This window comes from Pseudophryne corroboree, chromosome 10 (genome assembly GCF_028390025.1).
Source record: "Pseudophryne corroboree isolate aPseCor3 chromosome 10, aPseCor3.hap2, whole genome shotgun sequence".
Classification (NCBI taxonomy): domain Eukaryota; kingdom Metazoa; phylum Chordata; class Amphibia; order Anura; family Myobatrachidae; genus Pseudophryne; species Pseudophryne corroboree.
Genome location: NC_086453.1, coordinates 258,654,914 through 258,667,477, shown reverse-complemented (window position 1 = coordinate 258,667,477; position 12,564 = coordinate 258,654,914). Strand labels below are relative to the sequence as shown.

General features: G+C 46.4%; 1 protein-coding gene across 4 annotated transcripts in view; it reads right to left on the bottom strand.

Annotated features, from left to right (window-relative positions):
• The window catches only part of LOC134966461 (indolethylamine N-methyltransferase-like), a 94,823-nt gene extending 88,244 nt beyond the window's left edge, over nt 1-6,579 (bottom strand). Inside the window, exon 1 of one of the 4 annotated variants that reach the window (XM_063943219.1) lies at nt 6,473-6,579. The gene's annotated coding sequence lies outside the window, so the exon portion shown is untranslated. Of the gene's footprint in view, nt 1-5,847; nt 5,977-6,472 lie in introns of those variants that run through there. The other 3 variants (XM_063943217.1, XM_063943220.1, XM_063943218.1) reach the window with 3 other exon arrangements.
• Between the last annotated feature and the right edge of the window lie 5,985 nt (nt 6,580-12,564).

Here is a 12,564-nt window from a genome sequence, read left to right as displayed (position 1 = left end):
GCGGCCCTCTTGAAGATGAGAACTCTGCAGCCACCACAGCAGAGACACCCTTGTCCTTGGAGACAGGGATATCAGACGATGCATCTGAAGATGCGATCCGGACCACTTGTCCAACAGGTCCCACTGAAAGGTTCTTGCATGAAACCTGCCGAATGGAATTGCTTCGTAGGAAGCTACCATTTTTCCCAGGATCCGCGTGCAGTGATGCACCGACACCTGTTTTGGTTTTAGGAGGCCTCTGACTAGAGATGACAGCTCCTTGGCCTTCTCCTCCGGGAGAAACACTTTTCTCTGTTCTGTGTCCAGAACCATCCCCAGGAACAGTAGACGTGTCGTAGGGACCATTAGTGAATTTGGAATGTTTAGAATCCAGCCGTGCTGTTGTAGCACTTCCCGAGATAGTGCTACCCCGACCAACAACTGCTCTCTGGACCTCGCCTTTATTAGGAGATCGTCCAAGTACGGGATAATCAAAACTCCCTTCTTTCGAAGGAGTATCATCATTTCGGCCATTACCATGGTAAAGACTCTCGGAGCCGTGGATAGACCGAACGGCAACATCTGGAATTGGTAATGACAATCCTGTACCACAAATCTGAGGTACTCCTGGTGAGGATGGTAAATGGGGACATGCAGGTGAGCATCCTTGATGTCCAGTGATACCATGTAATCTCCCTCGTCCAGACTTGCAATAACCGCCCTGAGCGATTCCATCTTGAACTTGAATTTTTTTATATATGTGTTCAAGGATTTCAAATTTAAAATGGGTCTCACCGAACCGTCCGGTTTCGTTACCACAAACATTGTGGAATAGTAACCCCTTCCTTGTTGAAGTAGGGGCACCTTTACTATCACTTGTTGTGAATACAGCTTGTGAATTGCCTGTAACACTGCCTCCCTGCCTGAGGAAGTGGTTGGCAAGGCAGATTTGAGGAAACGGCGGGGGGGGGAGACGTCTCAAATTCCAGCTTGTACCCCTGAAATACTACTTGAAGGATCCAGGGATCCACCCGTGAGCGAGCCCACTGATTGCTGAAATATTTGAGACGGGCCCCCACCGCACCTTGCTCCGCCTGTGGAGCCCCAGCGTCATGCTGCGGACTTAGAGGAAGCGGGGGAGGACTTTTGCTCCTGGGAACTGGCTGTATGCTGCAGCTTCTTTCCCCTACCTCTGCCTCTGGGCAGAAAGGACGCGCCTTTAACCCGCTTGCCCCTATTGGGCCGAAAGGACTGTACCTGATAATACGGTGCTTTCTTTGGTTGTGAGGGAATATGGGGTAAAAATGTAGACTTCCCAGCTGTTGCTGTGGATACGAGGTCCGAGAGACCATCCCCGAACAACTCCTCACCCTTATAAGGCAGAACTTCCATGTGTCGTTTGGAATCTGCATCTCCTGTCCACTGCCGAGTCCATAACCCTCTCCTGGCAAAAATGGACATTGCACTAATTTTGGATGCCAGCCGGCAAATATCCCTCTGTGCATCCCTCATGTATAAAAGTGCGTCTTTTATATGCTCTACGTTTAGCAATATAGTGTCCCTGTCTAGGGTATCTATATTTTCTGACAGGGAATCTGACCACGCAGCAGCAGCACTGCACATCCAGGCTGAAGCAATAGCCGGTCTCAGTATAACACCTGTGTGTGTATATATAGATTTCAGGATAGCCTCCTGCTTTCTATCAGCAGATTCCTTCAGGGCGGCCGTATCCGGAGACGGTAGTGCCACCTTCTTTGACAAGCGTGTGAGCGCTTTATCCACCCTAGGGGATGTTTCCCAGCGTGCCCTATCCTCTGGCGGGAAAGGGTACGCCATTAGTAACCTCTTAGAAATTACCAGCTTTTTATCAGGGGAAGCCCACGCTTCTTCACACACTTCATTTAACTCTTATGATGGAGGAAAAGCGACTGGTAGTTTTTTCTCTCCAAACATAATACCCTTTTTTGTGGTACCGGGGGTAACATCAGAAATGTGCAACACATTTTTCATTGCCTCAATCATGTAACGTGTGGCCCTACTGGAAGTTACATTAGTCTCATCGTCGTCGACACTGGAGTCAGTATCCGTGTCGACATCTGTGTCTGTCATCTGAGGTAGCGGGCGTTTTAGAGCCCCTGATGACTTTTGAGACGCCTGGGCAGGCACAGGCTGAGAAGCCGGCTGTCCCACATTAGGTATGTCGTCAAACCTTTTATGCAAGGAGTCGACACTGTCGCGTAATTCCTTCCACAGCACCATCCACTCAGGTGTCGACACCCCGCAGGGGGTGACATCACGTTTACAGGCATCTGCTCCGCCTCCACATAAGCCTCCTCATCAAACATGTCGACACAGCCATACCGACACACCGCAAACACACAGGGAATGCTCTGACAGAGAACAGGACCCCACAAATCCCTTTGGGGAGACAGAGAGAGAGTATGCCAGCACACACCAGAGCGCTATATAACACAGGGATCCCACTTTAAATGAGTGTTTTCCCTTATAGCTGCTTTTTTATATATCATATATATATCTATCTATCCTGCGCCTAAATTTAGTGCCCCCCCTCTCTTTTTTACCCTTCTGTAGTGTTCAGACTGCAGGGGAGAGCCAGGGAGCTTCCTTCCAGCGGAGCTGTGAGGGAAAAATGGCGCCAGTGTGCTGAGGGAGATGGCCCCGCACCTTTTCCGGCGGACTTTCTCCCGCTTTTTCTGGAATACTGGCAAGGGTAATTTTACATCTATATAGCCTCTAGGACTATATATGATGTAGATTTGCCAGCCAAGGTGTCATATATTGCCCTCAGGGCGCCCCCCCCCAGCGCCCTGCACCCATCAGTGACCGGAGTGTGAGGTGTACATGAGGAGCAATGGCGCACAGCTGCAGTGCTGTGCGCTACCTTGGTGAAGACCGAGGTCTTCTGCCGCCGATTTTCCGGACCTCTTCGTGCTTCTGGCTCTGTAAGGGGGACGGCGGCGCGGCTCCGGGAACGAACACCAAGGTCGGGTCCTGCGGTCGATCCCTCTGGAGCTAATGGTGTCCAGTAGCCTAAGAAGCCCAAACTACCACCTGTTAGGTAGGTTCGCTTCTTCTCCCCTTAGTCCCTCGCTGCAGTGAGTCTGTTGCCAGCAGATCTCACTGTAAAATAAAAAACCTAAATATACTTTCTTTCTAGGAGCTCAGGAGAGCCCCTAGTGTGCATCTAGCGCTCAGCCGGGCACAAGATTCTAACTGAAGTCTGGAGGAGGGTCATAGTGGGAGGAGCCAGTGCACACCAGTTAGACTTAAAGCTTTCTTTATAGTTGTGCCCAGTCTCCTGCAGAGCCGCTATTCCCCATGGTCCTTAGGGAGTCCCAGCATCCACTTAGGACGTCAGAGAAAGTATACTTAATGGATAACGACACAGAGGTAGGTACAGCAGTGGCCTACCGTACTGCTATATATAGTATACTGGTGGACACTGTCAGCAAACTGCAAAACTAAAATGCACCACAGGTATAGAATGTAGATGGATAGTATACTTAATGAATGACGACACAGAGGTAGGTACAGCAGTGGCCTACCGTACTGCTATATATAGTATACTGGTGGACACTGTCAGCAAACTGCAAAACTAAAATGCACCACAGGTATAGAATGTAGATGGATATTGGATAGTATACTTAATGGATGACGACACAGAGGTAGGTACAGCAGTGGCCTACCGTACTGCTATATATAGTATACTGGTGGACACTGTCAGAAAACTGCAAAACTAAAATGCACCACAGGTATAGAATGTAGATGGATAGTATACTTAATGGATGACGACACAGAGGTAGGTACAGCAGTGGCCTACCGTACTGCTATATATAGTATACTGGTGGACACTGTCAGCAAACTGCAAAACTAAAATGCACCACAGGTATAGAATGTAGATGGATAGTATACTTAATGGATGACGACACAGAGGTAGGTACAGCAGTGGCCTACCGTACTGCTATATATAGTATACTGGTGGACACTGTCAGCAAACTGCAAAACTAAAATGCACCACAGGTATAGAATGTAGATGGATAGTATACTTAATGGATGACGACACAGAGGTAGGTACAGCAGTGGCCTACCGTACTGCTATATATAGTATACTGGTGGACACTGTCAGCAAACTGCAAAACTAAAATGCACCACAGGTATAGAATGTAGATGGATAGTATGCTTAATGGATGATGACACAGAGGTAGGTACAGCAGTGCACTCTGCACTGTACTCCTCCTTTATAATATTAATTATAATGGTGGTCCCCAGTCCCCACAATAAAGCAGCACACTGAGCACAGATATGGAGTGTTTTTCAGGCAGACAATGTATACTGGTGGTCACTGTCAGCAAAACTCTGCACTGTACTCCTGCTATAGCTGCTCCCCAGTCCCCACAATTAAGCAGTGAGCACTCAGCACAGATATATTATGCAGCACACTGAGCACAGATATGGTATGTAGCGTTTTTTTCAGGCAGAGAACGGATAAAAACTGGTGGTCACTTATCAGCAAAACTCTGCACTGTACTCCTCCTAACAGCTGCTCCCCAGTCCTCCCCACAATTAAGCAATAAACCAATCAACTTCAACAATAAACGGAGAGGACGCCAGCCACGTCCTCTCCCTATCATCTCCAATGCACGAGTGAAAATGGCGGCGACGCGCGGCTGCTTATATAGAATCCGAATCTCGCGAGAATCCGACAGCGGGATGATGACGTTCGGGCGCGCTCGGGTTAGCCGAGCAAGGCGGGAAGGTTCGAACCTGCCTCGGACCCGTGTAAAAAGGGTGAAGTTCGGGGGGGTTCGGTTTCCGAGAAACCGAACCCGCTCATCACTAATAGATATTGTACATAACTTGTACCAAATTTCTCAGCGCTGTGGGCTTAAAACCACATGATTTTGTCTATTGTACCACGGCAGACAGGAACACTACCTAGTACCTACATGTTGGGACCACACACCGCACCATAAATTTATCCCAGTTAGGATTTCCTGGTACTAGAGTAGTTGGTGTCCCATCGTGCTGTGGTTTGCGGCCAGTGGTGCGGTGTGTGGTCCCGACACGGAGGTACTAGAAGAGTGTTCCTGTCTGCCGTGATACAATAGGCAGAATCATGTGATTTAAAGCCCACAGCGCTGAAAAATTTGGTACAAGTTATATACAATATCTGTGTGCCGAGGTTTCTATCCTTTAAAGCTGTGTCTTTTATGAATAAAATGATCTGCATAATAGAACGCACCCTGTTTATTATATATATATATATATATATATATATATTTAACAAATGTTAAAATGTTTTCTTACTAATATGATATCCCTGAAAAAAATGTATTCAGTTATTAATACAGGTTGAGTATCTCTTATCCAAAATGTTTGGGACCAGAGGTATTTTGGATATCGGATTTTTCCGTATTTTGGAATAATTGCATACCATAATGAGATATCATGGTGATGGGACCTAAATCTAAGCACAGAATGCATTTATGATTCATATACACCTTATACACACAGCCTGACGGTCATTTTAGCCAATATTTTTTATAACTTTGTGCATTAAACAAAGTGTGTTTACATTCACACAATTCATTTATGTTTCATATACACCTTATGCACACAGCCTGAAGGTCATTTAATACAATATTTTTAATAACTTTGTGCATTAAACAAAGTTTGTGTACATTGAGTCATCAGGAAACAAAGGTTTCACTATCTCACTCTCACTCAAAAAAGTCCGTATTTCGGAATATTCCGTATTTCGGAATATTTGGATATGGGATACTCAACCTGTATTTTATATTTTATGCCCCCTGGCCCCTGCAGCAGTACAAGCAGCAGCATACTTACAAGTCACTCAGTCACAGTTGCCGACCAGTACTGCTGTTGCCAAACAACTGAGTGACGTGAAGCTGCCGCCGACTGCCTGCCAGTATTGAACTTTTCTTCCTAAAGAACGCTGGCTGCATGCAATTCCTCATCTGCAGCTGGCGTTGGCGTGTCACAGCAGAGAGGATGGCTGGTGGGCGTGCGCGCGGCGTGATGTCACCACGTTACATCGCGCTTTGGAGCTTGGGACTTTGAAAGCCAATGGCAGATTGATTAAGCCGGGTATCTGGTCAGTAACGCAGTCCTGACCGGGTGCAGCTGCAGCGTGCGGGGACAGTAATTAGAAAGCTCTGTGATCACTGCATCAGGTGTGTGCGGGGAGTCAGTGACGGAACATTAGGGCGTGCCTGTGCGCACCAGGCACCCCCCGTGTGCACACCTATGGTAGACAATAAACGTATCTAGTTCACACCAATTCAGTGTTTCAAGTTCAGATTATGCATTGCTTTACAGGTCTATAATTGTCAGAAATTGTATTTTAAAAATATTTTTGAAACACACAATGCAGCTAGACCAACTTACTGTAGCTCATGTTCAAAAAGTTCAAGACACACTGTATTAGTTGAAGGCATTAAATATTTCTTACCTCTAGTATGAGTGGCTCTCTTGTATGAATTCAGTAGTAAACTTCCTTGTGACTTTCCTGTGCTGTTGTAAAGGCGTTCCTATCTGTTCCTGATTTGCCAAGTTGATGACACAATATATTTTAAGCCACTGGTATGCCGCTCTGTAGGAGAGATTTAAAGTGGACAGAGATACAGTACTAATCAGCTTCTAGCTGTCATTTTACAGGTTGTGTTTAAAAAATTACTGGTACAAGCTGATTGGTTGGTACCAGAGCCGGCCCTAGGCATAGGCAAACTAGGCAATTGCCTAGGGCATCTGGTATGCTTAGGGGCACAATCAGCTTCTGCTGATAAAAATTATATGCAGCATGCCTATATTCTGTGTGTAGCATTTTGTATGCAGATATAGCCACAGTCGCACACAGTATATAGGCATGCCGCATATCATTTTAATCAGCAGAAGCTGCTTGTGCATCCTAGCCACATAGCAATGCAAATAAGATGCATTTTCATAAAAAATAGGCACCCAACGTTAGCAGAGCTGCCAGTTGACTTACGCCAGGAACTATATGTGTCATTATGTGTATAAGGGCATCAATAATGTGTAACATATGTGTAAGGGGCACTATGTGTGTCATTATGTGTATAAGGGCACTAATAATGTACGGCATATGTGTAAGGGACATTATGTTGGTCATTATGTGTATAAGGGCATTGACAATGTGCAGCATATGTGTAAGGGAAATTATGTGTATAAGGGCATTAATAAGGGTTGGCATAATGTGTAAGGTGCATTATGTTTATAAGGACATTAATAATGTGTGTCATCTGTGTAAGGGGCATTACTGTGTGGTATTATGTGTATAAATGCATTACAAATGTGTGTCATTATGTGTATAAGGTGCTCTACTGTGGCGTAACGTATAGAAAGGGCACTACTGTGTTGTCTAATGTGAATAAAGAGCAAAATGGTGTGGTGTAATGTGAATAAGGAGCAATATGGTGTGGTGTAATGTGAATAAGGAGCAATTCAGTATGATGTTAAGTGAATGAGGGGCACTACTGTGAGGAGTAACGTATATAAGGTAAAGTGGTACTACTGTGTGATGTAATGTGAATAAGGGACACCATCGCATTATAAATTGTGAATAAAGTTGCACTACTGTGAGGCATAATTTGAATTGGGGTTACTATTGTGTGGCCATGCCCCTAGCCAGCAAAAACACATACTTTTTTGGTCTGTGCGCCGAATGTGCACACTGTTCTTATTTAAACTACAGGATGTAGGGAAAAAAAAAAAAAGGACTGCTATGGGTGGGAAGTGATGGTGCTGGGAAAGGGGTGTAGGGTCAGAGGCGGAACTAGTGGTGGTGCTAGGGGGCACCAGCCAAAATTTTGCCTAGGGCATCATATTGCTTAGGGCCGGCTCTTGTTGGTACTTTCTCTCTCTCCACTTTATCTCACTCCAAGCTTTGGAAAATCTTCCTGACATGTTTGTCTCTAGAGAAAAAATGCAATGTGAAATCAGGTCATTTATGTTAATGAACAGAAAGTTTAACAAGTTCCTACAGTGTTTGTTTTGTACTTTTTGGTTGAATGACTACAGAGCTCTGTCTCTGCATGCTGTGCTCAAAGCCTTGTTGTTAGACTGCCAAAAGCTGCTTTATTATGCTTACTGTGGTTTCTTAACTGGGAAAATAGCATTTGCTCAGCAAAACTGTAAAAATGTTCAGCAAGGTAATTTTATAGCAAGGGCATAGGCGTAGGTATCGTAGGTGCAGGGAGTGCGGTTGCTATGTGGCCCTAGCCATGTCCAGGGCCCGGCCCTCCATTCCCCCTGCACCTGGATAATATGCCTACTTGCTGTTGCAGGCACATCTACTGTCAGTGATTTACGGGTAACGGATGGCTCTACTCCCCATTCTCACTGACGCTGGGAGGAGCCATGGCATTGCTTAGTCTGGCTCCTCCCAGCTTCAGTGAGGATGGAGAGACACGGAGTCAGCGGCCGGGACATTGACAGCAGATGTGCCTGCAGCAGGAGGAGAAGCTGCGGGGCACAAGAGGTGAGTGCCCGCCCGCACAGTGTCCGGCGGTGGTGGTGGGGCGGGTTTGCGGGGAGCTGATGCAGCAGGGCTGTTAGCGGGAAGGGGGGTGAGAAAAAGTTGCTATGGGGCCCCATATATCTTAGCTACGCCCCTGAGCAAGGGTGTGTTATGGGTGTATGTCATACTTGCCTACTTTTGAAAAAGCATTTCAGGGAGATTGTGAAAGTAACACCTATAAGCACGGATGTGGACTGCTACATCTGAGAGGTGTGTCATAAACATGACTTACATCCAAATGTGAATGAGCCCCAAAGTTAGTAAGAACTACTTGTTGAAGAAAAGACACTGATATTTCTCATACGTCCTAGAGGATGCTGGAGTCCACTTCAGTACCATGTGGTATAGATGGTTCCGCAGGAGCCATGGGCACTTTAGGACTTTTCTAGTGTGTGAACTGGCTCCTCTCTCTATGCCCTTCCTCCAGACCTCAGTTTATAAAATGTGCCCAGGCAGACTGGTTGCACTCCAGTGGAGCTCTACTGAGTTTCACTGAAAAGACTTTATGTTAGGTTTTTTATTTTCAGGGACACTGCTGGCAACAGTATCCCTGCTTCATGGGACTTAGGGGGAAGAAGTAGGAACCAACTTCCTAAATAGTTTCATGGCTCTGCTTCTTGCTGACAGGACACCATTAGCTCCTGAAAGGTACTGAACACTAGCTGCGGCTATGAGCTCACTCCCACAGCACGCCGTCACCTCCCTACCAGAGCCAGAAGTCAGAAGATGCGTGAGTATTATTACCGGAGATCTGCAAGAGGGACCTCTGGTCATCGTGACGGCTCAAGGTACCGCGCAGCGAGCAGGAATGCTGCGCGGATATGCTATCCATACACAGCGCACAGCAGGGTGCAGGGCGCGTGGCGCCCTGGGCAGCATGAAAACCTACTCTTACACTGGCAAAAGTAGCCTATTATGCCGTGGCCCAATCCTACACCCCCGCCAGTATAAATATTTTAGTGAGAAATTCTGAGGGGAAACGCGCCATTACAGGGGGCGGGGCTTTCTCCTCAGCCAGCACACTGCTCAGTGCCATTTTCTCCACACAGGCTGCAGGGGAAGAAACGGTGGTCCTCCTCCACTTCTGAACCAAGTATCAGGGTGTAAATAAGGGGGGGTACAGTGTATTTGGTGCTGTATTGTATAATTTGACATTATAAAAGTGCTACAGGACTCTGTGGACATTTTATATTACACAGGGATTTTATATTGGCGCTGAGTTGTGAACTGGCAAATCCTTTCTGTGTCCTTCTGACAGATTTTACTGTGGGTCTGTCCCCTATAAGCCCCGGAGAGTCTGTGGTGTGTTTGTGCACGAGTGGTGACGTGTCTGAGGCAGGGAGCTCTTCTCCTGAGGGAGCCATTTTAAGGACACAGAGTTGTAATGTGGTGGCGCTGCCGGCACACCACGAGCCTGAATGGGTGAAAGAATTACGTGATAGTGTGAATCATATCAGTAAGAGATTGGATAAGTCTGAGTCTCATGCAGAAACCTGGAGAAAATTCCTGGAAGACGTGATTTTTAATAGTTCTGCTTTTTCATCCACAGGGGACGCCTCTGGGTCACATAAAAGGTCATTTGCAAAAGTAGTACAAACTGATACCGACACAGACTCTGATTCCTGTGTCAACACTAGTGATTCCAGAGGAATAGATCCAAAATTATCGAAAAACATTCAGTACATGATTGTTGCTATAAAGGAGGTCTTAGAAGTTACGGAAGCCCCTCCATTATCTCAGGAGAAGGCTTACTTTTATAAAGAAAAGAAAATGAACGTAACTTTTCCTCCATCTCATGAGCTGAACACTTTCTTTGAGGGAGTCTGGGTAAACCCTGAAAAGAAATTTCAGATTACCACCTTTTCCTGTCCTCCTTTCCCGGCAGAAGACAGGAAAAGGTGGGAGTCACCCCCCGTTTTAGACCGTGCCCTGTCACGATTAACAAAATAGGTGATTCTCCCTGCACCTGGGACGGCTTCCCTAAAGGAACCGGCAGACCGCAAGTTAGAGTATACGTTAAAATATATTTATTTGGTCCAATGGGACACTACTCAGACCTACCATTGCCTGTGCGTGGGTGAGTAGTGCTATTGAAAAGTGGTCAGAAAACTTGTCATCAGAGATTGACACAAAGATAGAGACGAGATTCTCCTAACATTGGGTCATATCAAAGACGCTGCTGCGTATATGCAAGAAGCCATGAAAGATATTGGGCTCTTGGGATGAAAAGCCGCTACCATGGCTATTTCAGTAAGGAGGGCATTGTGGATTCGCCAATGAAATGCTGATGCAGATTCCAAAAGAAATATGGAGGCTCTTCCATATAAAGGTGAGGCCTTGTTTGGAGATGGGCTAGATGCTTTAGTTTAGTAAGTCGACATTCTTGCCTTATGCTCCTGCGCCGGCGAAAAAGACACATCACTCTCAGATGCAGTCCTTTCGGACCAATAAATACAAAAAGGGTAAAGGATACCCTTTCTTTGTGGGTAGAGGAAGGGGAAAAGGAAAAAAGTCTGCAGCGTCTCCAGGATCACAGGAGCAGAAATCAACCTCAGCTTCTCTTCCAGACAGGGAAGCAGTAGCAGCAGCAATACAAAAATTATGCCAGGATCAAGTCATTGTCCTGGTTCTCTTGTCACAACAAGGAGAATAGTTTTATTCAAACCTCTTTGTAGTTCCGAAGCCGGACGGCTCGGTCAGACCAATTTTAAACCTGAAATCTCTGAATCTCTACCTGCAAAGGTTCACGTTCAAGATGGAGTCTCTGAGGGCATTGATTTTCAGTCTGGAGGAAGGGGAGTTCATGGTGCCAGTGGACATAAAGGATGCTTACTTATATGTTCCCATCTATCCTACTCATCAAGCTTATCTGAGATTCGCGATACAGGAGTGTCATTACCAATTTCAGACGTTGCCGTTTGGGCTCTTCACGGCACCGAGTGTGTTCACCAAGGTGATGGCGGAGATGATGGTCCTCCTTGGACAGAAAGGAGTCAATATAATTCCTTACCTGGACGATCTCCTGATAAAAGCGAGGTCCAGGGAAAAATTGGTGCAGAACATCGCACCCTCCCTGACAGTACTTCAACAACACGGTTGGATAATAAATTTTCCAAAGTCACAGTTGGAACCGACGACAAGATTATCCTTTCTCGGGATGCTACTGGACACAGAAGTACAGAGGGTATTTCTTCCGATGGAAAAGGCTCGGGAAATCCAAAGAATGGTCAAACAAATTCTGAAACCAACAAGAGTGTTGATTAATCAATGCATATGGTTGTTGGGAAAGATGGTAGCTGCCTACGAGGCCATATAGTTTGGCCAGTTCCATGCCAGAGTATTCCAGTGGGACCTGTTGGACAAGTGGTCCGGATCCCACCTACTCATGCACCGGAAGATAATCCTGTCATCCAAAGCCAGAATTTCGCTTCTGTGGTGGCTACACAGTTCTCACCTACTAGAGGGACGCAGGTTCGGGATACAGGACTGAGTCCTAGTAACCACGGATGCAAGTCTCCGAGGCTGGGGTGCAGTCACGCAGGGAGAAAGCTTCCAAGGAAGATGGTCAAGTCAGGAAACCTGTCTTCACATAAACGTTCTGGAGTTGAGAGCCGTTTACAATGGCCTTCTACAAGTGGGGCATCTTCTTCAAGATCAACCCGCACAGATCCAGTCGGACAATGTAACAGCAGTCACGTACATAAACCGTCAGGGCAGAACGAAAAGCAGAGCGGAGATGGCAGAGGTGACAAAGATCCTCCTCTGGGCAGAAAGACATGCAAGAGCTCTGTCAGCAATTTTCATTCCGGGAGTGGACAACTGGGAAGCAGACTTCCTCAGCAGACATGATCTCCATCCAGGAGAATGGGGCCTCCACCAAGAAGTCTTCGCAGAGGTGACAGGTCTTTGGGGAGTTCCTCAAGTAGACATGATGGCATCTCATCTCAACAAGAAGCTTCAGAGCTATTGGTCCAGGTCGAGACACCCTCAAGCATAGCAGTGGATGC